Source organism: Cheilinus undulatus, linkage group 5, assembly GCF_018320785.1.
Source record: "Cheilinus undulatus linkage group 5, ASM1832078v1, whole genome shotgun sequence".
Taxonomy (NCBI): domain Eukaryota; kingdom Metazoa; phylum Chordata; class Actinopteri; order Labriformes; family Labridae; genus Cheilinus; species Cheilinus undulatus.
The window spans coordinates 6,041,365-6,068,824 of NC_054869.1; positions in this window are offsets into that span (position 1 = coordinate 6,041,365).

A 27,460-nucleotide genomic window follows, 5' to 3' on the forward strand; every position below is an offset into this window, starting at 1 on the left:
CCGGCACTTTTGTCATGTTCAAAATTTTCATCCAAATTTGTCAGACAGGCTTTTATCAATGATGACCACTTCTGCTCTTATACTGAGTAGTCAATCATTTTGAGTGGATTGTTCAATAAGTTGAATGTTGAATGATTTCATGCAGCGTTCTCCATACACCTCAGTTAATGTACAAAAAGATTGGGATGCTGTTTTGTTCAGTTTCACCAAGAATTTCAAGTTAATGCTCAACTTTTAAGCTACTCATTTCCCGATGCCTTAGAAAAAAACACATGCACTTCAATCAGTTGCTAGAGGTGAACTAAAGATGTCACTGATTGGAAACTTACCAACTATTTTCACATACAGTGGCTGTGCCGTGATCTGCTGGTGAATCGTACTGCGTACTGCCCGTGCACCGTTGACCTGAAGCGCCGCTGTGCTTCACTAGACATAAGCTGCAGATCTATTTTCAGCGCAGCCACTGCCAAACCACTTCAATCCCCATCGATCAGAATGCTCCCAATCAGGAAGTCAAAAGCGTAGAGTACCCAGTACTTTTAAAATACAACACAATGCACAGATTCCTGATCTTAATCATCGATATGTAAACATTTCATCTCCTGTGCCGCTAATCAGGGCTGCAGGCCGTGGTACAGTACTCTAGACATGCTTCCAGTGGGTGAGGTTGCTCCCCTTTGTTCGGACCAAAGCCGTGGTGCTGCGAAGCAGGGTGTAGACGTTGTATGTGGAAATTGTGGGTTACAACAGTTGTGCGTAAATACCCAACCTTTAATATATACACTATATTGCCAAAGGATTTGCTCACCTGCCTTGACTCGTATATGAACTTAAGTGACATCCCGTTCTTAATCCATAGGGTTTAATATGACGGCGGTCCACACTTTGCAGCTATAACAGCTTCAACTCTTCTGGGAAAACTTTCCACAAGGTTTAGGAGTGTGTCTATGGGAATTTTTGACCATTCTTCTGGAAGTGCATTTGTGAGGTCACACACTGATGTCGCAGGAGAGGGCTTGGCTCTCAGTCTCTGCTCTAATTCATCCCAAAGGTGTTCTATCAGGTTGAGGTCAGCACTCTGTGCAGGCCAGTCAAGTTCATCCACACCAAACTCTCTCATCCATGTCTTTATGGACCTTCCTTTGTGCACTGGTGCACAGTCATGTTGGAACAGGAAGGGGTCATCCCCAAACTGTTCCCACAAAGTTGGGAGCATGGAATTGTCCAAAATCTCTTGGTATGCTGAAGCATTCAGTTCCTTTCACTGTAACTAAGGGGCCAATCCCAGCCCCTGAAAAACAAGCCCACACCATAATCCCCCCTCCACCAAACTTTACACTTGGCACAATGCAGTCAGACACGTACAGTTCTCCTGGCAACCGCCAAACCCAGACTCGTCCGTCAGATTGCCAGATGGAGAAGCGCGATTCATCATTCCAGAGAACACGTCTCCACTGCTCTAGAGTCCAGTGGTGATGTATGGCTTGGATGCAGCTGCTCGGCCATGGAAACCCTTCCATGAAGCTCTCTATGCACTGTTCTTGAGCTTATCTGAAGGCCATATGAAGTTTGGAGGTCTGTAGCCATTGACTCTGCAGAAAGTTGGTGACCCCTGCGCACTTTGCGCCTCAGCATCCGCTGACCCTGCTCTGTCATTTTATGTGGCCTACCACTTTGTGGCTGAGTTGCTGTCATTCCCAATCGCTTCCACTTTGTTATAATACCACTGACAGTAGACTGTGGAATATTTAGGAGCGAGAAAATTTCACTACTGGACTTGTTGCACAGGTGGCATCCTATCACAGTACCACGCTGGAAGTCACTGAGCTCGTGAGAGCGACCCATTCCCCATTCTTTCACAAACGTTTGTAGAAACAGTCTGCATGCCTAGGTGCTTGATTTTATACACCTGTGGCCATGGAAGTGATTGGAACACCTGATTTCAATTATTTGGATGGGTGAGTGAATACTTTTGGCAATATATTGTAACACTCAGTGTGACTGTGAACCACATGGTTTTATCCTCATAAGCTCAGTCTCATTATTTAATAGCCGTACCTTGAAGGCTAGTTGACATTCACAGCACCTCACATTTTCAAATTTTTGTTATGTTACAGCCTTATTCCATGATGGATTTTTTTTCACCTCAAAATTCTACACATAATACCACATATCAGGCCTGTATGGTAGAGTGGCCAGACAGAAGCCACTCCTCAGTAAAAGGCACGTCAGCCCGCCTTGAGTTTGCCAAAAGGCACCTGAATGAAGCTTAATGTGGGGAGGAAACCAGGCACCGCTATCACCTGGCTAATACCATCCCTACAGTGAAGCAGGGTGGTGGCAGCATCACACTGTGGGGGTGTTTTTCAGCAGCAGGGACTGGGAGACTAGTCAGTATTGAGGGAAAGATAAATGCAGCAACGTACAGAGACATCCTTGATGATAATTCAGACTGAGGTGAAGGTTCATCTTCCAACAGGAAGCACACAGCTAAGATCACAGTAGTGGCTCGGACCCATTTGAAGTCACTGGTGTGCAATCTAACTCTTTTGTTTCAGGGCAGTTTCTGAGCTCGTGTAAGTGTTAATGTTGCTAACTGGACTTCAACATACTTACACACACACTGTTTATCTCACTACTTTGATGAACAGACATGCCTGAATGGACAAGAGAGGTCACTGCTGCTTCATGCAACACTACAAACACACGAACCCTGCTGCAAATGTCAGCACTTCTGGACAAGACCCAGTTTGGATACGTGGGAAAACTTTGAAAAATAAATAGTCATTACAGAGGAAATAAATCCTCATAGAATACCATTGCTGTTTACATGGCTTGCTGGAGAAGCCCTCTAATACCTACATGTGAAGAAGGCCTTATCTCTCTCTGCTAGCCCAGGGTACAACACAGCAGGGAACAAGAGGAATCTCATATGCTGTTATTTCCCAGAAAATGCCTCTGCCTTGTCATCAGCGTCCCTCGTCTTCACAGGGCCAATTTTCTGCATTTCTCATAAGGTGAAAGATAATCCTGCAGCAGAGCACTCACTTGTGTTGCTTGCTCTGTCGATCCCGAGAAAGGCTGTTTCCCTTGAATTCCACTTAAATTTCATGATCTTTACTTTTTCTTGGAATACTGTAGCCCTTATCAGAAGAAAGGCATCCCTGTAATACCCACTGTAATATGCTGGTTGTGTAAAGCCTCCATCTGAGGATGCAGATCATCTTCAGCAGCCGAGGCGTTCCTTCCGCTGGAGCAATTTGCAGCATGAAAATCACAAATGGCGAATATTCCTGTTGGTTTTCCTCCATAAATGTTCCCGGGTCTTCCCTGAATGGGATTTGTTAAGTTTCCATTTTCATGCCTTCGTGCATGAAATAGGCGAACATGTTGTTTTGTGGTTCCTTTCAAAGTTGAGCTGATGTCTAAGGTGGAGACATCAGAACGGCACTGCAAAAAACTCAGAAGTTTTGAAGTTTTTATTTTTATTATTGTGTCATACATGCAGTCATATGCCCAGCCCACATGGGCTTACATGACACCAAGAATTCAGACAAAACCAGGATCAGAGTGCATGGTAGTTCTCTCATCATTATAGAACAGAAAGGAAGATGGAGACAAACTAAAAATTAAAAATAAATTAATTAGTTAAATAAAGTATCTCATCAAGTGGACATGCCTAATTTCAAGTCAGAAATGTTTTATTACTCTTAGTTAAATCCACATTTATCTGATAAGTCAAAATAAACATTTTTTGCTTAGATAAAACACGCACAACATGAGGCCAGAATTGAATCAAATTAAAATCAAAAAACAAATTAAAAAGGGCAAAATATAACTTTTAGAGTTTCTTGAATTGAAATTCAGCTCATTTCTAGATACTTAACAAGAACTAGAAAAGCACTCAGAGTGCACAGACCTCCGCTATTAGCCCTATCTCCCAATAGTTAAGAATCCTTTAAAAACATTCCTGGATCCAGACAGTGATCCAGATCACTCCCAAAATCTAATATGCCAATTACTCCTTCCACGGCTTTGCTACGGGTGGACTGTCATGGCAGAAGCATTGCCTGCCTAGCCAACGGATGCACTGACAGTCTCACCCATGGTCTCACAGGACGACTGAAAGTCATGGCAGAGGGTGAATATTCCTCTATTCCTCCCAGCATTGAGAGTATTCTCGCTACAATTCGCGGTCTTTCTCTCGGTTAAGCTCCAACTCGTCTCCTTGATGAGTGCGGGTTTGCGTCTTTCAAACTCTGTAAATTCCAAAACTTTGAATAGAAACACACCAAAAACATGCTGCTGGGATTGAAGTTACTCATGTCCGCCATCTAATGGTGTAAAGTGGTAACAGCGCAGACCTCGGCCATTAGCCCTATCTCCCAATAGTAAGGAATCCTTAAAACAATTCCTGGATCCAGATGGTGATCTGGACCAGTCCCAAAATCTAATCAGTCCTTCCTCATGGCATTTCTGACATTTCCTGAAAATTTCATGAAAATCTGTCCATAACTTTTTGAGTTATGTTGCTAACTAACTAACTAACTAACTAACTAATTAACTAACGAAAAACCCACCTGATCACATAACCTCCTTGGCAGAGGTAATAATCCACAATCAGTTGAAGTTCATGATAGGCAGAAAGTTTGGTTTCCAAAAGCCAAATGAAGAGCCGTTTGGGAGTCGAAAGAGCCGTCTCTTCTTGCTGAACTGAGGCAAATGATCCGGATCTCTGAATACAGCCGGATTTCCCATTACTTATCTCTTACAAATGTGTGATGGAAATGCAAGTTCACATTATACTTACCCTTGTTGTTAACCCTTCCTCTTACAGTCCCCTAATTACTTGGTATTTACTAGGTATTTTGGTAAATATATGGTCATTTATATTGTGCTACTGGTAACTAATAAGTACAAAGAAACTACAGCTCAAATACTAGGTATTTACCTCTAAGTATATTATACTATGATATTGGGCAATAACCTCTAGTAATGTTAAGTATAGAGAAACTCCAGCTCAAATACTAGGTTTTGACCTAATTTGATTTTAATTTTAATTTTGTGTCTAACTCTTTGGTTTAGAGACTTCAATGAATGGTGCATGTGAAATAGCTGCTAAGATAACCCTCAATTCACACATCAGTTCACACACTTTAATACAGATTGAAGCTTAACCTTCACCGTGGCTCCAAGTTCTTCAGACAAGATGTAAAAAAATTTCAAGCATTTATGTAGCATTGAGGATGTTTTCACCAAGCCTGTGTCAGATCGTAAGGGTGATAGGTCATGTTCTGTTTAAAAGAGTTAAAAACTGAGCTGAGGACCACAATGTCACAGAAATGCCCTATTTGCTCTTTTCCCTACTGGCCATTGAACATGAAGTAGAAAGTGGCCTTAATCCTGAGGATATTGTACACCAGTTTGTGTATTCAAAGTCAAAAAGAAGCCAGAGCGAGTAGGGGTGTAACGGTATTTGTTTTCGTCCCGTACCGTCAGGGTTCGGTCGTCACGGTTCGATGCACGCAGTAATATGACGAATACGTCTGAGTGAGTATTAAAAAAAAGTCAAGTTCTCACTTCAATCCAGGTGGCGGCAATGAGGCTAAAACCTACCAGCAACCATCATTACAGAAGAAGGAGCAGTTTCAAAAAGAAACGTAGAAGAGTGATGGCACATGTGGAGTTAAAAGAGCCGCCGGCTTCATTTAAATCAACCGTATAGCAATGGTGCTCTGGCTCTGTGAATCATATTAACTTTACCTTCAATTATCAGCCTCCTATCAGTGAGAGAGGGACTCTGCAGCTGTGTCAGATTTCACATGGCTTTAACCTCTTTATTCTCCAAAATGGGCTGTGAAAAGTTCTTCCAGACTTTGTAGTAGGTCTCATTGGTTAAAAAAAGAAGACCAGTGCTGAAGTCCGTGTTGAAATCAGCAAAAAAGACGCTAGTTAACAATCTAACTTGCGGTTGTGTGATGATGCGTTCATGTTAGCTGGGAAATTTTTGTGTTTAAAGAATGGGTATAAATATGTCAATATATCAATGAAAATAACCTAGTTATTCAAAAATGTATTTATTTATTAAAATTTTTAATAATTGAAGAACTTTTGGAGAGAGGTCGCAGCATAAGTTGTAATTTAAATGTAATTTATTCAGCCTATTTATTTTAATACAATTTAATTAAAAAATTAACACTAAATTTTATTTATCTGCTTCAATCAGCGTACCAAAAATGTACTGAGCCGTGACTTCAAAACCGAGGTACGTACCGAACTGAAATTCTTCTGTACAGTTACACCCCTAGGAGCGAGGTATGCTTGCCAAGTCAGGTGCAATATTTGCTAATTCCATATGCTTTTTGTTGTTGTTTCTTTAGGGTTATTCCCTTCAGTCTCCTCTTTAGCAGGTAAAATAGATGTTCTATAGGGTTTCAGTCTGGAGATTGACTTGGCCAGTCTAAAACCTTCCATACCTCGCTCCTGAAGAACTCCTTTGTTGCTTTGGCAGTATGTTATAGGTCATTATCTCGCTGCATGATGAAGGATCACTCCATCTTTCTTTAAATTGCCAGACAAAATGTTTCTACAGACGTCTGAGTTCATTTTGCTGCTGTCATCATGTGTTACATCATCAACAAAGATTTATGAGCCCGTCCCAGAAGAATCCTTTTTTTCTCCAAACTTGAACTTTGTCCCAAAATCTTTGAGGCTCGTCTCTGTACTTTTTGGCAAATTCCTGCCAGGCCTTCCTGTTCTTTTTTTCTCCAAACTTGAACTTTGTCCCAAAATCTTTGAGGCTCGTCTCTGTACTTTTTGGCAAATTCCTGCCAGGCCTTCCTGTTCTTCTTACTATTGAGCGGTTCGCATCTTCTGGTGTAGCATCTGTAATTTTGTCTATGAAGTCTTCTGTTAACAGTAGATGGTGATACCTTCACTCCTGTCCTCTGGAGGTCGTTGCTGATGTCACTAACAGTAGATGGTAATACCTTCACTCCTGTCCTCTGGAGATTGTTGCTTATGTCACTAACAGTAGATGGTAATACCTTCACTCCTGTCCTCTGGAGATTGTTGCTTATGTCACTACTGGTAGATGGTAATACCTTCACTCCTGTTCTCTGGAGGTTGTTGCTTATGTCACTAACAGTAGATGGTAATACCTTCACTCCTGTCCTCTGGAGATTGTTGCTTATGTCACTAACAGTAGATGGTAATACCTTCACTCCTGTCCTCTGGAGATTGTTGCTTATGTCACTACTGGTAGATGGTAATACCTTCACTCCTGTTCTCTGGAGGTTGTTGCTTATGTCACTAACAGTAGATGGTAATACCTTCACTCCTGTCCTCTGGAGATTGTTGCTTATGTCACTACTGGTAGATGGTAATACCTTCACTCCTGTCCTCTGGAGGTTGTTGCTTATGTCACTACTGGTAGATGGTAATACCTTCACTCCTGTCCTCTGGAGGTTGTTGCTTATGTCACTAACAGTAGATGGTAATACCTTCACTCCTGTCCTCTGGAGATTGTTGCTTATGTCACTAACAGTAGATGGTAATACCTTCACTCCTGTCCTCTGGAGATTGTTGCTTATGTCACTAACAGTAGATGGTAATACCTTCACTCCTGTCCTCTGGAGGTTGTTGCTTATGTCACTAACAGGAGATGGTAATACCTTCACTCCTGTCCTCTGGAGGTTGTTGCTTATGTCACTAACAGTAGATGGTAATACCTTCACTCCTGTCCTCTGGAGGTTGTTGCTTATGTCACTAACAGTAGATGGTAATACCTTCACTCCTGTCCTCTGGAGGTTGTTGCTTATGTCACTAACAGTAGATGGTAATACCTTCACTCCTGTCCTCTGGAGATTGTTGCTTATGTCACTAACAGTAGATGGTAATACCTTCACTCCTGTCCTCTGGAGGTTGTTGCTTATGTCACTAACAGTAGATGGTAATACCTTCACTCCTGTCCTCTGGAGATTGTTGCTTATGTCACTAACAGGAGATGGTGATACCTTCACTCCTGTCCTCTGGAGGTTGTCGCTGATCACACTTATAGTTGTTTAGGGAATTTCTTTTCAGCTCTCAAAATGTTTCTGTCATCAACTGTTGCTGTTTCCCTTGGTCTGTCTTTTCCATGTCTGTCATTGAGATCAGTGATTTCTTTGTACTTCAGGACATTTCAAATGGTTGTACTGGCTATGGCCAATATTTGTGAAATGGCTCTGCTGGATTTACCATCTTCTCTCAGCTTCACAATTGCTTGTTTTTCACCCATAGGAAGCCCTCTGGTTTTTATGTCGATTATGTGGGACCCGTAGGAATGTGAAGCATGTTAATGGACCCTTTTGTGCATTTAAATGAGCTCAAGGAACACCCCCCTTTAATATATTTTATTTTTATATTAATTTGTAAATTACTTAGTTCAGTTCCAATCTGATATATTCATGCACAGAACACTAGTAGAGTTTTAGCAGGATTATTTGTGGTACAAACGAGTAAAGATTACACAGGCACTGTTTGGGGCAGCCGAGTGGTCTTACTGACGCACAGTTGCGCACGCGCTGTTCAGTAGACCTAGATGCCCGCTGGTATGATGCCACGCTAAAGTGATGTGCTTGTGTTCTTGTATTTACAGGTGAGCAAAGTGTTAAACTGTGATGAAACTATGTATAAACATAACGGAACAGTGTGTGTGGAAACGGACGTCTGTGAGTGCAAATAAGTAACATTATGTCGAAGTTTGCAACTTATTTGATAGTCTCTGAAGTGCCGCACCTGACGTGTTTTGCCCGCGAAGATGCTAGTAGTTTATCAGACTTCCTGCTTTGAGTTGTACTGTGTGAGTGTGTAGAATATTTTCAGTGTGAGTGTGAATGACAGAAGATATGGACATTTATAAGCAGCGTGTCTGTGAGCGAGTAAGTGTACATGCTGTTCAATAGACCGGGATGCCCGCTGGTATGATGCCACGCTAAAGTGATGTGCTTGTGTTCTTGTATTTACAGTTTAAAGTTATTAAACGAACCCATGTGCACCTGGAAGTCCCTGTTTTTGTCCAAGTGTGCAACAATTACAACTCTAACTATGAATGCAGTGTGCATGGACAAAACCCAAATCTGAAACAAAGCATAATGCTACTTATTGTTTGAATTTTCAATGTAATAGGGCACCCACGTGCAACAGAATACACCTGTCAGTCACTTGATACAATACTTTTGCTCACATGAAAAATGGATGGGTTCAAACAAAAGGAGCTATCCTCTAAGTTGTGTATCAGATCCAGATGTAAACACCTGGAAATAAAAGCTGAAATGTTAATCTATTGTCTGATATTCATCTTTTGATGTGAAATGTTTCACGTTGTCAAAAATAAAGGAATTGGCCTCACTGTTCCAATACTTTTGAGGGGAATGAATCTGTGCAGGACTGTATTCAGTGTTCAAGAACACTGAATTGTGTGCGAATCTCCAGGAGGCCAAACAACACAAAGGAGGTATTTTAAAGGTGCAGTGTGTAAAACTGAATATCAACATCTAGAAGTGGGTTCTAGGTTGCATTTCTCTGCTGGAAACTGTGGCAACCAGTTGAATTTAATGTGTATCTGTAATGTGACTACAATACAATACAATAACTTTATTTATCCTTTTTCCTTTTTCCCCCTCTATGTTACCATGGAAACATGTAAAAATCCAAGATGGCGGCATCCATGGAGGGGACCCTCCCTATGTATGAATTAAAGGTTTATTCTGAGTTGTTTTTTTTTTTTTTTCAAAATAGCTATTTTTGAATTCAGATGACTAAACACTTATTTAGATAGACTGTCTTCGAAATGTTTTGCTTTTTTTTTTACCAAGTTTGTTCAGATAAATGCTACTTGGCTAAATATTACACAGGGCACCTTTAAGAGACAAATGCAATGGTTTGTATTTCAAAACTAACGATTTATTCCCCTAGCAAAGAAATGCTCTACAGATTCAAATTCATTATGATGACTTTGAGATTGCAATTCTCAAATGTGACTAAAGAAAATACACATTTGTGTCTAGATCCAAAGATTAAATCTAAATTTTTTTTTTTTTTTTTAGATTTTTGCCTATAATCAGAGCGAACAGGGCAGTGGATATTGTAGGAAACTAATGAGGGAGAGTGGGAAATGACACGATGGTTGGGTCAGGAGCGCTGGCTTGGTATCAAACTTGGGCTGCTCACTTGAAAGACTCATTTTCATACGTGCAGTGGGACCCGTCCACGAATTAAGGAGTGTAAGCAAAAGTTTTTTTGTCGTATTGGCGTTTGATCCACGTGGAAACTGCATTTTGGTAGGTCATTAACACTACTTTTGAAACTGGGTCCCAGAGCGAACAGATCTGTACACGCTTACCGCTTCATCTCCATGTGGACAGCCAACCGCATCTTTACTGAAATGATTACGTCATACATAGCGTGGCCCACTGATGCCGCATGTGTGAGTTGAAACAAAACAACAATGGTGGATTACAGGGTTTGTGCTGCAGAAGCTACTGAGCTTATTATGGCTTTTACAGCAAAATCTGATACTCCTTTCCCACCACCAAGAACAGCAGACACCAGACGTTCTCAAATCTACTGCGAAGAACAACCCGAAGGGCAACTAGGATCAAGTTTGTGTCAGTTTTTTGTAATCTTCTTCTCTCTTTTGGTGCATTTCTGTGGCAGCATTACAGCACCACTTATAGGCTTGGCATATATATACTACAGTGTTTTCAGACGTTTTCAGTGGATCCGTGCTTACATGGACATTTTCTGGAACAATTCCATGTTTACTGAACTCTTTGAAAACGAAATGGAAAAATATCATTTTCGTCTCAGTGTGGAGCAGTTCTAAATGACAGGTACGAAACCTACCCAGGACCTTGGTCCAACCAAAAGAGGTGTTGAGGTCCAGACCAAACTGAACCACAGTCTGCCTCATGCCCAGAGTAAAAGCATTAATTTGAAAAGTTTGGGCCTCCGCATCAATGACAGGAAACAACAGCATGAGAACCAGGAGAAGGGAATCCAACACCCAAACAGTATGAGGCGTGGAAGCACATGGGAAGAAGAGGAGTCCAAATGGCAAAGCTAGTAGGGGCCAACTGGAAAAAACAAAGAGAAAAGAGCTGCACTTTCTTACCACCTGCCCGTTGTACAGTGACATCAGAGACAAGTTCTTTCCACTCTTCACCAGTAAACAAAAGCAGTTCACCAGGATGAACATAAACAGAAGCTTCCATATCTGCTGGGTGAAGGTCAACAGTGTGCAAATTCAGTTCATAATTCATATTTCAGCACATTACGTGAGCTGCTGTGAACAAAGAACTTCAATCACCACACCACCACCATGACATGGACCTTCTGCATATTTAAAAAAATAAGTTAAACCTAGATTTTTATATCAATTATAATACTTTTTTCCTGCTATAATTATTTTCATAATAAAGTTGTACATTGCTTTGCCATGCCAATACAACCAATTGAATTGAACCGAATCAAAAAATCTCTCAAAACACACCACAGGGAAATTGTATATAATTCTTAGACCCATCCAGTAATCCGGCCTTTGCTGATTTAATCAGAGGGGGGATCAGGATGAGTGTGTGCCAGGCTTAAGCAACAAAATTGAAGATTACAGCATCAATCCGTTCACCAGAAGGGGGACTCTTTTGTCATAGTCTGTGGAGGGGAATAACTGCTGCTTTGATAGTCTTGAAATGGAATCTATAGTGACCATATAACCATACACATGGCTGTTAAGACTTATATATATATATATATATATATCTATATATATATATATATATATAGATATATATATATATATATATATATTTTTTTTTTTTGTTTTTTTTTTTTTTTTGGAGGACTGCACATCGGCGCAGGGGTTAGCGCTGTTGCCTTACAGCAAGAAGGTCCCTGGTTCGCTTCCATGTTAGGGCCTTTCTGTGCAGAGTTTGTATGTTTGCCCCATGCATGCATGGGTTCTCTCTGGGTACTCCGGCTTCCTCCCACCACCAAAAACATGCTCATTAGGTTAATTGTATAGGTATTGTGATAGGTGACTCCATAATTGGCCGTAAGCGTGAGTGTGCCCTGTTGTCTGTCTCTATGTGTCAGCTCTGCGATTGACTGGTGACCAGTCCAGGGTATACCCGCCTCTTGCTGAATCACAGCTGAGATAGGCTACAGCCTCCCGCAACCCCCAACGGGATAAGCATTGTAGAAAATGGATGGATATTTTTGGGCTTTTTATGCCTTTTTTGATAGTGGAGGACAATGGACAGAATCAGAAACAGGGGAGAGTGGGGGAAAGACATGCAGGAAAGGAGCTTGTGCACATGTGGTTTGACCTAACCACTAGGCCAGGGGTTTTCAAAGTGTAGAAAAGTGAGCCTCCCTCCAAGAGAAAATAATTTATTCCATGGACCGCCAACCCCTAGAAAATAAAATATAACATAACTGCAGATCATCCTCCACTCCAGCCTAGTACTTCCTTTTTGATCATTGTCTAAATGATCCACAAAAACCACTGCACTAGGCCATCTGTGCCCCATGCTGAGATGTTTAACATTCAGGCTATCATTGGCCACACTTACATGGAAAGCAGAAAACAAAGAAAAGCCCTCAAGTTCTGACAAAACTGGCGCTTTAGCAGCATCCACGCTAATCTCTTCCGCCATAATTGCACCGGCCTCTTGTTGCTGCTTGCTTACATCACGACTCCGCTGTGCCTGAAAGTACTGCCCATCGATGCTGATTGGTCCTGTCACTTTCTAAACAGGCCCAAACGGTTCAGATGGGAGCTTTGCAAGATGGATTCACCAGTGAGAAACACAGAAACAGGCGAATCCATCTGCTTTGCAAGGTTAGCAGTCAGCTGCAATTCAAAATAAACCTGAGCCTGTGAAATTATGAGTGCTATACAGCACACTGATTAAAGCACTTGCTGCACTGCAGTTTTGGGTGTGTGCATCTTCATCTTGCAGTCCTGGGGGTCAACAGACCAGCAGTGCAAAGAGGCTTCTTTACCTGCGTGTTTTAGTAGTGACATGAATAAACCAATCAGAGTGTCGGCTCTCATCCCCTTGACGAACCGGCTGCATGTCAGCTGGCACTTGGATGTTTTCAGATTTTAACTTTCAGTATGCCACTGAATAAACACAGCAATGGGACACTGTATGAAAATGTTGATCATATTTAACTGAAGCATTATTAGAATGCTTGAATCAATAAAAAAGGCACATTGCAAACTTCAACATGAGGAACAAAAGTGCAGCTTCCTAAATCATCAAACTCTTCAGACTCAGCAATATGATGAGATAGGATTGTCAGGGGGCTGTTTGTGTTCATTTCTGTGGGTGTATTGTCAGTATTGATAGTGGGACTCTGCTAGTTCTTATGCGATGACCTCCACATATGATAAAGAAAGGCTATAACATTTATTTTCTCTGCTGAGAGTGCTGTATTCTTTAAATGATGGTATGTCGGATGTATTGTCTGTTGCACTACGAACTCTTAACTAGAAACTCTCACCAAGTGAAAGAGAACACAAGATTGAATGCTAGAGATGCACTGAAAATCAACTGTGAAGGTGGGTTGTTGTGGATCCTAGTAACAAGATCCATAAACTTGGAAAAATATGTCTACAGATACAAAGTATCACACTGAACCAAAAATGTTGACTATATAAAGTGCTTAACAAATTTATTAGACCACCCTAACCCTGATCAAAGTAAGGTTTATGCCACAGCTGCCCTATATTAACAGCATTGGTAATTACCAAAATCATTTTTGATGTTTCTGCAATGGTTAATACACCAATATGTAGAAGCTCTTTAACCCAAATGATATTTTTAATGCTAAAATATAATTATTATTCTTATCCATGAATTTTAAATTTACTGATTTACAAAAAAACTGAAAAAATAGTAAAGCACATTAATATTTCTTGATTCATATGTCAAATTATATTTACTTGCATTCCTGAACAGAAAAATGAGTTTTAGTGGTTGAATGTTATGCTTGATTAATTTCTGACTTCTCAGAGAAGCCCAGTGAGCCGGCTCAAATTTGGGTGAAATCAGTTTGAAATTCCTCATTCCTGTTCAAAATGGCAAAACGTGGAGAGCTCACTGAAAATGAAAGAGTCCGCATTAAAGCGCTTCATGATGCTGGATGGTCTCTGAGACAAATATGACAGGTGGTCTAATATATACAAACGTGTACAGATTATACATATAAATATGGTTTATTGCATGATTACTGCAGTTTCTGTTGTGGAGCCTAACAGCTGCAGGAAGGAAAGACCTGTGATTCTCAGTTCCTTCACACACTCCGGGTGTATCATCCTGTCACTAATGGAGCTCCTTAGTGCAGTGAGTGTTTGCTGGAGGGGGGTGGGAGTCGTTGTCCATCGTGGAGGACAGCTTGGCTGTCATCCTCCTCTCCCCCACCTCCTCCACAGGTTCCAGAAGTTTTCATTGCTTTTTTGTGTTTCATTCCATGTAATGAGCTCATTTAATATTTTATTTCCATTTTAGATTGTTGTATCTTTTTTTTTAACTCAATTTACACGTATAGATATAATAGTTATCAAACAATACAAGTCAATTCAAAATATAAAGCTTTTGAAAGTTTTTTTTTTCCATTGTCATAATAATAAATTACATCCTTTTCTTTTAACCGAACTTTGGAGCCGGTTTGCTCTACATCCAACCAAAATAATAATAATAACTATGGAGACACTTATTTTTTTTTTCAATGCTTTATGACAAATGGAATGCGAACAACTGGGAAATCCGTATTTGCAGATGAATGTGACGTTGTTCCCAGTCCCGACTTCCGACCTCTGAGGTAAACAGAATGCATCATAACTCACACATGTAAAAATATCTGTTTTTAAAATGAACTATGCAGTCATTTGAGTTAATGTAATTACTTTCTACCTCTGCTTATAAGTGCCTCTCTAATGATGAGCAATTTATAAATGGAAACAAACATTTTTCTCTTCATGAGGTGCCATTTTTTTTGACGAGAGTCCTCAATTCCAAACAAGAAGTAAACACAGGAGTCTGTACTCGTCATATTGTGTTATCAATTTGATCGAGAGCCCTCATGCAAATTTAAGGCAGTCTTCATCTTTTTCTGTGGGAACTGACTACGAACCTCACCTTATCTTGTTAGAAAAGAACCCTAAATAGAAGCGATTTCAACCAAAGTTTGCATGAAAACAACTGTGCCAGGTGGAAAATAAGGAAAGACACCTAAGCTGGATGTCAAAATGCCATGTGCTGGGCATACAACAGGACCATGTATGTGGTCAGTCATGAATCATTGGCACTGTTCACAGCTTTTCCATCCTGGTTCTTCCTTCACATTTGTTGCTATTAAAAAGTACGTGGGTATTTCTGTACAAAAAAAGAAAAGAAGCAGATGGAAAATGTATGGATTTTATTTATCACTTTCTTTAGCACAGATTGCGAATTCCATGATTATCTTCACAGCAGAAACAATTGCACAGGTCTTCTCCTATCAGGTCCTTAGGATTAACTGGTAAGATTGCTCCTTACAATGAAAGGACGGTAGAGAATACCAATAGGGTGATTCTCTTTCTCTCATATCACTTGAGAAATGCCCTCAACATCTGCAGTCTCTCCGGTCATCATCCTTTAATATAGAGGGGATTGTGGTTTAACCACATTATTTCTATCATAATTACCTCCTTCAAGGAGGTTATGTGATCGGCAGCATTTGTTAGTTAGTTAGTTAGTTTGTTAGCAACATAACTCAAAACGTTATGGACAGATTTTGATGAAATTTTCAGGAAATGTCAGGAAAAGCATTAAGGAGGAACTGATTAGATTTTGGAAGTGATCCAGATCACTGTCTGGATCCAGGAATTTTTTTTTTAAAGGATTCTGTACTATTGGGAGATAGGGCTAATGGCGGAGGTCTGCGCTCTCTGAGTACTTTTCTAGTTATATCATGTTCTGACTTTGTTCACATAGGGACGTGTACAAGTGAACCAAAACATGTGATGTGTGAGCAAACTGCTTTTTTATAGGTCAAAATTTCTTGCAGTTTATGACTGAGCAAACACAGTCCTACAACTTTGACTCTACATCAGAGTTAACCTTACAAATCTGATGGGTTGTCCAGATTCCACGTCTGTCGTCTAGCAGATCCATCTTACAAAGCTTCAGTATGAGATGGGACTGGCAACATTTGCTAAAAGATTTCTATATTTTCAGAATTTATCCTAACATCTGCAAAGAGATACACAATAGCACCTGCCTTATGTAACTTCTAAGGCTTTCCTAAAACTCTTAAAAGACTCTTTAAAGACTGAGAGCCTCTCACATCTAAAGACAATTTGTCAGCAAGTCGCTAAGGTTTTAGTTTTAGACTGAGATTTTGCAAAGACTGTGAGTCATTAACTACAAGACTAGAATAGAGATTATTTCCCATCATGCATCTGGTGGAAATTCACAACAACAATTTTTGAGCAGAGAACAAAATGTAGATGGAGATGGAGACCACATATATTTATAGTCCTATTTTTTGGAATAATTTACATTGAGTAGAAATGAAAGGAAAGTTTAACACAGAAGCAATGTTGCATGTCACTGCAACAACCAAAGAACTATCCTGGAAACACTTCAGAATAAAAGTACAGCATGAAAACGTGTTGAGTCTCACCATGGAAACAAACTGATCGGGATTTTACTTTGAAAATCCAAATGGAAGTTTACCGTACGTGTCATGTCAGCCGGGAATGAATTGACAGATAAAGTACACAAACAGCAGTGCAGACATCTGACTGCAGTTCTGAACAGAAAGGTCTTCAAGCTGTTTTCATGTTTTAAAGAATGAGGTGATTTAAAGATCCTGTACAGTGAAATCCAACATTTTTGTCTTAACAACTAGAAATGTTGGAATAAGTTTCCTGTAAACATGTGAAAACACTGAGATCTACATTTGACTGAATTCTAGATTTGAACTGTTAGAACGTTTTTCACCTCTTTCCTGGCTTGGTTTTTATGTGGGCGGGGCCAATATGTGGGCTCATGATGTCATCAGCCTACAGTAGGGAATGACCCCGCCCCTCAAACACTACAATATAAAATCACAGGGCAGTTCATCTCAGTAGAGTCTGTTGTTAGCTGATGTCACTGCCTTTATTGAAAGTTAACAGTCAGTTAAATGCTGTTTTTTTGTTCATTGTGAGGTAAATTTGCCAAATCTATCAGCCACAGTGGTCTATGGATCATTTAAAGCAACATAACAGAGATTTGAGTCAGGCAGCCATGCAGCTGCTTTCTGCTCATAAGGTCAACATTCAGACTGCAACATGTTTTAAACCTGAGAGGATTGTATTTCTCCTCAGTGGGCGTGGCTTCAGCTTATTCAACAGACACGCCCACACCATCCTGGAGCAGATTTTACTGCCTCCTATTTAATGATTTTGAAGCTAAAATTCATAAACTTAAAGATGTTTTGTTTGACTGAAATTTGATTTAGTGGTTTATTGCGCAGTGACCTGTCATACAACAAACCTAAATACAGATTCATTTTCACTTTACAGGGTCTTTATGTGACTAAAGTCTTACAACAAAATCAAACTTGTTGATATTATCGTAACGCCAAGACTGAAGAAAGACCGCCTTAACACAACTAAAATCAAGTCTTATGACCACCCTAACACCTAAGTTGCGAGCTGCAACTTTAGCAAGACTTCCATAATTTAAATCTGACTTTGGAATTTGTCTGCGACTTTTAAATCGGAGGAAAAGTCATTAGGTGTAAGGCCGCCTGAAGTTAAGGTAGCAGCAGAAACACCTACCAGCAGTGTTTATTTCATTGAATAAACTATGACTAAAATGTTCATCAACAGCCTTTTTTCCATGCGAAAAACGAAACCAAGACTAGCCAAAAATAGATCTTTGATGGCTAAAACTGACTAGAATGTGATTTAGTCTTTGCCTGACATTCAAAATCCATGGTATTTTTCCACTGTGGGTAAATCTGTCAAAATACAATGCATCTGTATGCCTTTTGTCTCTCAGCTGTAGAAAGCAAGGGCTCTGAGTTTGACATGTGCAGAGAACACACTACCATGATTTGGTACCAGATTTAGGTAAGAGAAAAAAAAATGCTTGGTCTGAAAGTAAAGACTAAAATGTGAGGATTTTTTTTTAACTAAAACTAGGCTAAAATGATTTAGATTTTCTTCATCTAAACTATAAAGGGTTGAAATGATGAAAATGTGACCAAAACTAAGTCATTTTATCCAAAGGCTTAACCTTAAAAAGCAGATGGATCTGCCCATTTCCGTGTTTCTCACTGGTGAATCCATCTTGCAAAGCTCTTGTCTGAACTGTTTGGGCCCAGTTAGAAAGTGACAGGACCAATCAGCGATGAGGGGCAGTACTTTGAGGTACAGCGGAGTCGTGACATAAGCAAGCAGCAACAAGAGGTCGCTGCAATTATGGCGGGAGACATTAGCGTGGATGCTGCTAAAGCGCCGGTTTTATCAGAACTTGGTGCAGCTACCGAGGAATAAACGCCTTATAGAACTGCATAATGCGAACCATGGCGACTGTAGACATGTCAGTACATGACTTGTCGTTTTCGAAAAGAAAACATCTCACTGCTGTTCTTTATTCTTCTTTTAATGAAAATATGTCATCAAGTTCTGATAAAACTGCCGCTTTAGCAGCATCCACACTAATGTGTTCTGCCATTTTTGCAGCAACCTCTTGTTGCTGCTTGCTTACGTCATGACTCCGCCGCGCCAGAAAGTACTGCCCCTCGTTGCTGATTGGTCCTGTCACTTTCTAACCGAGCCCAAACGGTTCAGAGGGGAGCTTTGCAAGACGGATTCACCAGTGAAAAAGACAGAAACAGACGTATCCATCTGCTTTGCAAGGTTTACAAGCAGCTCCATTACAGTTAAAAACCCTAAACGAGGCCAGGAATCTAGATGTTATCATTGATTCAGACTAACGCACATAAGCACATAAAAACAGCCTGTCATCTTATCACCACCTCAAGAATATCCCCAGAAAAACTTGTCCAAGCATTTATCTTCAGTCTAGTTGACTTCTGTAACAGTATCCTTACAGCTGCAGCTGATTCAGATTGCTGCTGCTCGCGTCCTCAGTAAGACCAAGAGAGTGGATCAGATTAGTCCTGTTCTGAGGTCTTTACACTGGCTCCCTGTCTCTCAGAGAGTAGACTTCTGTTAGAGTGTTTTAGAGTAATCATGGAGAAGCAGGATTCAGGTTATTTACTCGGCATCATCTTTGCGAGGTTTTTTTTGGCTTTTTGATGTAATTCTTTTCCCTATGGCATTGTGTTCTCATGTTTTGTGTGAAGAAATCTGTACTGCCTTGTTGCTGAAAAGTGCTATACAAATAAACTTGCCTGGGAAGGTATTGGTGAATGAAGCCCACTATTATTACATGAACACATTGATATATATTACTACCCAACCATTCACCCAGTCATTCATCAGTTCACTCTGTAACTCTTCTGTGGTTGTTATTTTTCTTAATTATGATCTGTGTTCTGGTCCCTTTAACACCTAGCAGGCTCATGGTTATTAGCCTGTGCATATCTTTTTCTCTTGATTGACAAAACCAGCATTTACACCGCATTCCAAATTATTATGCAATTTTCTTTATTATTTAATCTTTATTTAGACCACGGATGTTGATTGACCCTTTATGGGCAGACTGAAGCCCCCCTAGAATGTTCTTCAGCCCCCCTAACAATAATTACAGTGACAAAATTTATCAAAGGCCCTGTTAGTGAAATCCAAAGTTTTTGTCTTAACACTCTAGGTATGTTGGAATATGGTTGCTGTAAACATGTAAAAACACTGAAATCTACATGAGACTGAATTATGGATTGAGACCAGGGGTGTCAAACTCAATCACAGAAAGGGCCAGATTCTGAATTAAGGCCTGACCTAAAGGCCTAACAGGGTCCACATTAATCCGTCAGCCTCATTTTTTCGCCAGTAATAAACTATGGGGAAAATAGTTAGCAATGATGATAAATGAGTTTGAGATTTAAAAAGTCAAAATGATAAGGTGCAAAATCTGAGATAAAAAGTCACACTTATTTGTTCAAACGGTCAAAACACAAAATTAGATATTAAAATAATGCTTTTAATTGGCAAATATATATATAAAAAAAGTCACAATCTTGTTTTTAAGGCAAAATATGGCTAAAAATTGAAAATAGTGCTCCTTAAAGGTCAAAATATGATATCAAGGTTGAAATTATAAATTGAAAAGTTCAAAATATTAGATAAAAAGTGAAAATAATAAATTGGCATTTTAAAATATGAAATAGAAAGTCAAAATGATAAATTGAAAATGGTCAAATTATTTAAAAAAAAAAGTCCAAATCATAGATTAATGTCATAATTGTGCAATGCAAAATGGAAAATATGAAATGAAAAAACAAAATAATTTGTTTTCCCACATTTCTTTTGATCTATTTTTTTTTACTCTTTATTTTTTCATATTTTTATGTTTTCCTGATATTTCATACCATCAAGGTTTGTTGCATTTTTATACTGCAGGAAATCTGCAGACCTCATACTTTAGAGCCAGTTATGATAAGAATATGATCTTGCGGGCCGGGAGTAACTGAACCACGGGCCTTGAGTTTGACACCCCTTATTTAGACCGTTAAAAGTTTTTCAACTCTTTCTTTAAAAGTTAACAGTCAGTTAAATGCTGTTTTTCTGTTCATTGTGAGGTAAATTTGCCAAATCTATCAGCCATGGTGGTCTATAGATCATTTAAAGCAACATAACAGTGATTTGAGCCAAAAAACAGACTTTGTCTCTTCTCTGGCACAGAGCCAGGCAGCTGCACTCTTTTAATCCGTGTATTATCATCAGGTGCGTGCGACGGAGGAATGTGCGTAAGAGACAGCAGAGGAACTCCGCTGGTGGTGCATTTCTTCAGTAAGATCATTCATTCAGGTGTGCTGTCTTGTGTTCAGACTGAAGCTTCTTCTGCCCTCATTTTAAACGTTTCTTCTGTCACTTTCTGCCGATGCTCTTCCACACTAGTATTTTATTTCATTTATTTATTTTTTTTAAGATTTATTTTTGCGCCTTTTATGCCTTTATTTGATAGAGGAAGGACAGTGGATAGACTTGGAAACAGGGAAGAGAGCGGGTAGAGACATGGGGCAACAGGCCACAGGCCGGATTTGAACCCGGACCGCCCGCGTACATGGGTAGCGCCTTAAACCACTCAACCACCTGCCACACTTGTATTTTGTGATGATCATTGTGATAGGCGTCATCATCAGCGAGCCTCACATGTTGAAATAACTTAATATCACATGAAACTTGTCCAAACGTGGGTTTTTTATTTGATCTTTAATGCACTTATGATAATAAATACAGTCAAAAGACCAGAAACATAAAACCAAAGCTACAGAATGAGGCGAGGTGGAACGATAATTCACCAGCTCTTTGAAGAGCATCTCAGAGCTCAGACTAATATTTTAACACGTCATTAGACCAGGTGGAACCTGCATAAATAAAAGATATATGGTCATTATCAGTAACATATCCTTTCTTCTGCCACGAGAGACATTTTCATGTGGCCTATTGCATCCCATTTAACTACACAATAATCCAACAATTCACAGTTTCATTTATTTCATCTATGGATCAGCTGATCTATGGATCTTCTTACATCCCTGGTTTTGGAATGTGGCTTTCGATGAAGTATTTTAAGACAATACGGCTCTTGGGTAGAATAAGAGTCATGAAACTGTATTTTTAGATATTATACATCACATTTATATTTTACTAAATTCATTATTGGATATGTTTTGCAACATCTTTTCCATGAATTCACTTCGGCATATAGACCTTTAAATACCAACTTATAAAATCACTCAGGCTGTTATTAGAAGAAAGGAAGACCTCCTTAGGGCTCAGGGAAGGACAGTCTACTAAGGAAAAGAGGGTGAGCAAGAATATAGGTCCTGATAAATGCTCTACAACTAATCATACATTCATTAATGAAGCATTTTAAGGTGTGGAAAATTTGGTGCGCGCTAAATGTCAAGCATTACCTGCAATTCATGGGGCTAAGCCCCCCCCCTCCGTCTTTTAATCTATGTGATGTCCCTGATTTAGACTCGAAAATCACTGAGGGCGAGCCCTCATTTACAATGACGTTAAGCAATAAAAAAATGTATTTACAACATATCAAACATGTCTCAGAAATATAAAAGCAATATGTCAAAAGAAGACATCGAATCAATCAGAAATGGAACAACAAAGTCAGTTAAAACAGGTGCGATCAGAGGCTAAGAAGTTAACAGTTACAGATCTGAAAAGCCCCAAAGACACCAGTTCTTTGATTTTTAAAGTGCTCTGAAGTGAGTTCCAAGCAGCGGTGCAAAGAAGCTAAAAGCAGGTTCCTCGAGTTCAGAATGAACTCGAGGAACCTGGAGTGTAAGCCAGTCACTAGAGTGGGTATTGTGAGCTCTGGAGGACCAGATAAGCAAGGAAGAAATAAAAGGGGGAAGCATCCCAATAAGGGCTCTGTAAATGAACACACATGTATGCAAATCACATCCCACAGAGAGCGATGAGCATCCAGCCTTACTGTAGAGGATGCAGTGGTGGGTGTTAGAGGCATCACCAGTAATGAACCTTAATGCAGAGTGGAAAACTGCAACAAGGGGTTTTAAAGTTGCAGCTGAAGCATGCCTATACAAAATATCACCATAGTCCAACACTGATAAAAAAGTCGCCTCAACCAGGTTTTTCTGTAATGTATAGGAAAACAAGATTTATTCTTATAGAAAAAGCTTTTTTTTGTCTCAGTTTACTTACCAAATTAGAAACATGAGTTTTAAATGTAATCTTCTTGTCAGTCCAAGGTATTTATATGCTGTCACTCTTTCTATACTGGTGCTGCCTTCAGTAGTCATAGTGGCACTTTTAAAATCAATGTTTTTAGCTTTAGAAAGTAGCATACATTTAGTTTTCTCTGCATTCAGATCTAACCTGTGTTTGGTCAGAGAACACACAACAGACTGAACATCATCAGCAGTGCAAAACAAAATTGTGTCATCTGCATAAAGATGAATTTTACAATTTGACACAGCTGACATATATCATTTATAAAAAAGAGTGAAAAGCACTGGACCAAGGACAGAACCTTGTGGAACATCATTTGTAAGAGTAATAAATTCAGATTTTACATTTCCCAGTGCACACACTGGTGTTGCCCATTAGACAGCTCTGGTTTAAAAGCACTGCATGATTAACAGTATCAAAAGCTTTAGAAAGATCAATATAAAGAGCTGCACGGTGTTTCATGTTGTCCAAGGCAGATGTAATGTCATTTTAAACAAGAGTGGCAGCAGTGACAGTGCTGTTTCTGTCTCAAACCAGACTGGTGTGAAAAGAATATTCTAAAAGATGTTACTGAAGCTGCTCATTTACTAAAGACAAATATTTTAGCAGGAGATTACAGTTTGGAAATACGCCTTTAGTTGTCCATGACTGCTGTTTCACCACCTTTGTGTAGCGAAGTGACATATGCAGTCTTCCAAGCTGAGGGAACGGTACAAGATAAAATGGATTAAAAATATATGTAATACAGTTCACCAAAACAGGGGCCACAAGCTTTAAAAGGCAAGGATCAACTTCATCCTCACCAACTGAATATTTTGAGTCCAAAGCTAATAAGGCATATAGGACTTTGTTAGAAGAAATGGGTTGCAAAGTAAATTTTATCTTGGCATGGCCTGGGAGGAATTATCACCAATAGATGGCCACCGTGTCCCAACAAGGCTGGAAGGGCCGGAATCATGGGAAGAGAGCTTGTAGGCCCCTTTATGGTCCCTGAAGGTGTGAAAATGACCTCAGCAAAGTATGTAGAGTTTCTGACTGACCACTTTCTTCCATGGTACAAAAAGAAGAACCGTGTCTTCTACAGCAAAATTATCTTCATGCATGACAATGCACCATCTCATGCTGCAATGAATCCCTCTGTGTCATTGGCTGCTATGGGCATAAAAGGAGAGAAACTCATGGTGTGGCCCCCATCCTCCCCTGACCTCAACCCTGTTGAAAACCTTTGGAGCATCCTCAAGCTAAAGATCTATGAGGGTGGGAGGCAGTTCACATCAGAACAGCAGCTCTGGGAGGATATTCTGACATCCTGCAAAGAAATTCAAGCAGAAACTCTCCAAAAACTCACAAGTTCAGTGGATGCAAGAATAGTGATGGTGATATCAAAGAAGGGCTCCTATGTTAACATTTAACTTGGCCTGTTAAGATGTTGAAATAACTTTGATTTCAGTAAATATGACCTCCTAATGCTGCAAATTCAACAAATGACTGTTTTTAGTTCTTTTCAACCTATAAAATTGTAAAAAGAAAACCTATCATTTGATGACTTTAAAATTTTACTGTCATTTCCATCAACTATTTAGGAAAATCAGAGAAAAATATCATTTGCATAATCATTTGGAACACTGTGTAGATCCATGTACATAAACATTAAAACAGATCTTAAACAGCAGGACCTCTTTATGTTACATCACATCTAGTTGTAAATGTTAGAAATATTCATTTTTTTTGCATTTCTCTCTCTCACTGCTGCCGCCGGCCCTCTGGAAAGTGATTTATACTTAGAACTACAAACCCTTGAGACAGAATGAGCAGTATGAGAGCACAGTATATCCAAGTCAAAAACAAGGTTACAGTGAATTGGGTTTCGTCTCTTAAATTTAAACAAATACCTAGCCTTTATCCAGAGGGAACAAGTGAAGCATGTAGTAACTCATCCCATCTCAGCTGCAATCCAATTTGCAGCAATCTTTTTGAAGTCTATCTCTGACATCTTGGGTTTAAATATCGGTCTATTGTCACATGTGACTAATCTAGATGTACAGCCTGATGAACCTGTCACCCCTGCCATCCAAAGAGAACATTTTCTTCCTTTGCCTCCTTGATCCTTCTCTTATGGGAATCCCCTCACCACCCTCCTTTAAAGCTTGGCTGCCTGCTGTATAATTTTGATCTAAATTGAAGCTACTTTGCTCACTCTTAGAGGCGGGTCTAGCAGGTTTTATTGAAGGCCGCTGCTCAGCTATTTCAATCAGCTCCATTCTTCTGAAGTACTGCTATAATTGCTTGTCTTCAGCCTGTATATTAACCTGACATGCCAGATGCATTTGTTTCACACATCCATCTGGAAAACCTTCAATATGAAGCATTTGGAAAAGGGCAGAGGCTTTGAAAAAAAGTGTGAGTGTGATTGGATGAACATTCTGTCTGTCACATCTTTACAGGCCAATCAGAGCAACAAAACACGTGACGTAGCTGCGACCGAGGTGCACGTGCACAGCTATCGAGTAATAGCGCGAACCATGGTGACCATAGACATGTCAGTACACGACTTTTGTTTTTTTTAAATGAAAACAACTCACTGCTGTTCTTTGTTTTTTCTTTTAATGAAGAAATGTTGTCAAGTTCTGATAAAACTGGCGCTTTAGCAGCATCCACGCTAAACTCTTCCGCCATATTTGCACTGGCCTCTTGTTGCTGCTTGCTTGCGTCACGACTCCACCACCCCTGAAAGTACCTCCCCACGTCACTGATTGGTCCTGTCACTTTCTAACCGGGCCCAAGCAGTTCAGACGGGAGCTTTGTAAGATGGATTCACCAGTGAGAAACAATGAAACGGGCATACCCATCTGCTTTGCAAGGTTACCTGTTATAGCATGACTTGAGTGGACGATGGTTACTCAACTTTGCACAGGCTTTTATACCCTCAAGTAGAGTAATAATACAACTACAATATGAGCAGCTAGTCACTTTTTTATCCGTCTTTATCTGCAATATCTATTTCTAGCTGTTGATCAGCGATGTCGCTTTTGACGGTCTCTTCATTGGCTACCAAGTTATCCGTATTCAGGTCTACATGGGTACTTTCCAACAGCTTACTGATGCCTGAATCTTCTCACTCTGTACGTTTGAAGATGGCAGGCCAGCACCTACTTCTCCAAGCAGGAACAGACTGTCTCTATGATCTGGAGAATCACAGAATGGCTGGTGGTCCATGGTGGCTACATGAAACACTCTGAGCCTGGGCAGGACTTACTCACGCGAGAGACCCACCACCTTATGTGTCCCTGTTAACAAAGAGTGAATGATGCAGTGGGCTTTTTGCACATCATTGAGTCCGAGGAACACTGAAATGCTGGTGTTTTTCATCAGCATATGTTTACATGCAGTGCCCATAAAAAGTATTCAACCCCTTGGATGTTTAATCCTTTTATTGACTGAATCAGTCAATCATGGTCAATATAATTTGGCTTTTTTGACCAGAAAAACATTTTTAATATCAAAGTGAAAACAGATTTCTACAAAGTAATTTCAATTAAATAAAAATATGTGATGAAAAATAAGTGACTGCATGAATATTCACCCCATTTAAAGTGACTGACAGAATTCAACAGCGGTCCAGCCAAATAGTGCTAGTAGTCTAACAATTAGTGAAATGGGCATCACCTGAGCACAGTGAATGTGTCTCAGTGATTGTAGTTTAAAGACATCTGTGTCTGGAAGGTCCAGTCACTGCCCTTTAAAACCTGCAGGAGCATCAGTGCACTCATTGCATATCTATTCTAACATGGGTAGAATTGCAACCAAATGAGATTAAGCAATCACTATTTTTGCATATAAAACCATGATCCAAACTAAACTGATAAGATTTTGGAGGTCAAAGGTCATTGTGCCTCTTGGTCAGCCCTTTACTATAATATTACTACAAAATGCTCTACTACAGAAAACACCAGAATAAAAACAAATGGAGAAATGATATGTTTATTGAAATAAGCCATGCACCTTTGAGGTATAGCAAGGTGGGATATTAGCACCAGCTACCAGCTAAATGCTGATATTTTTGAGCAGCAGGAGGTGAATTTGCTTTACTTACCATCCACTAGGGCAGGTAAATAAAAGTAACATAATGGAATGACTTTGTGACAGTAAATGGGATAAAATGAGTCTCGTTTTCTGCTTGTTCCTACAAACTTCATGTTGAGAGCTGAGCAAATCTACATGCTCACTGACCAAAGAGCCTGCGCCCTCCTCCCTATATCAGAGCTGCTGTCAAATATTTACAGTCGGCTGCATGCTGGGATGGTTGGACTTCATATATGATTAGTACTGCAGCTGGTGTATCTACTAAACAGAGGTGGGTAGTAATGCATTACATTTACTCCATTACATGTACTTGAGTAGTTTTTTTTTTTTAATCCTACTTCTGAGAGTAGTTCAGATAAAATAAGATATTCCTTTATTAGTCCAAGGGGAAATTCCAAATTTACAGCAGCAAGAGTGGAGTAAACAAAGCACACAAATGAATAAATACAA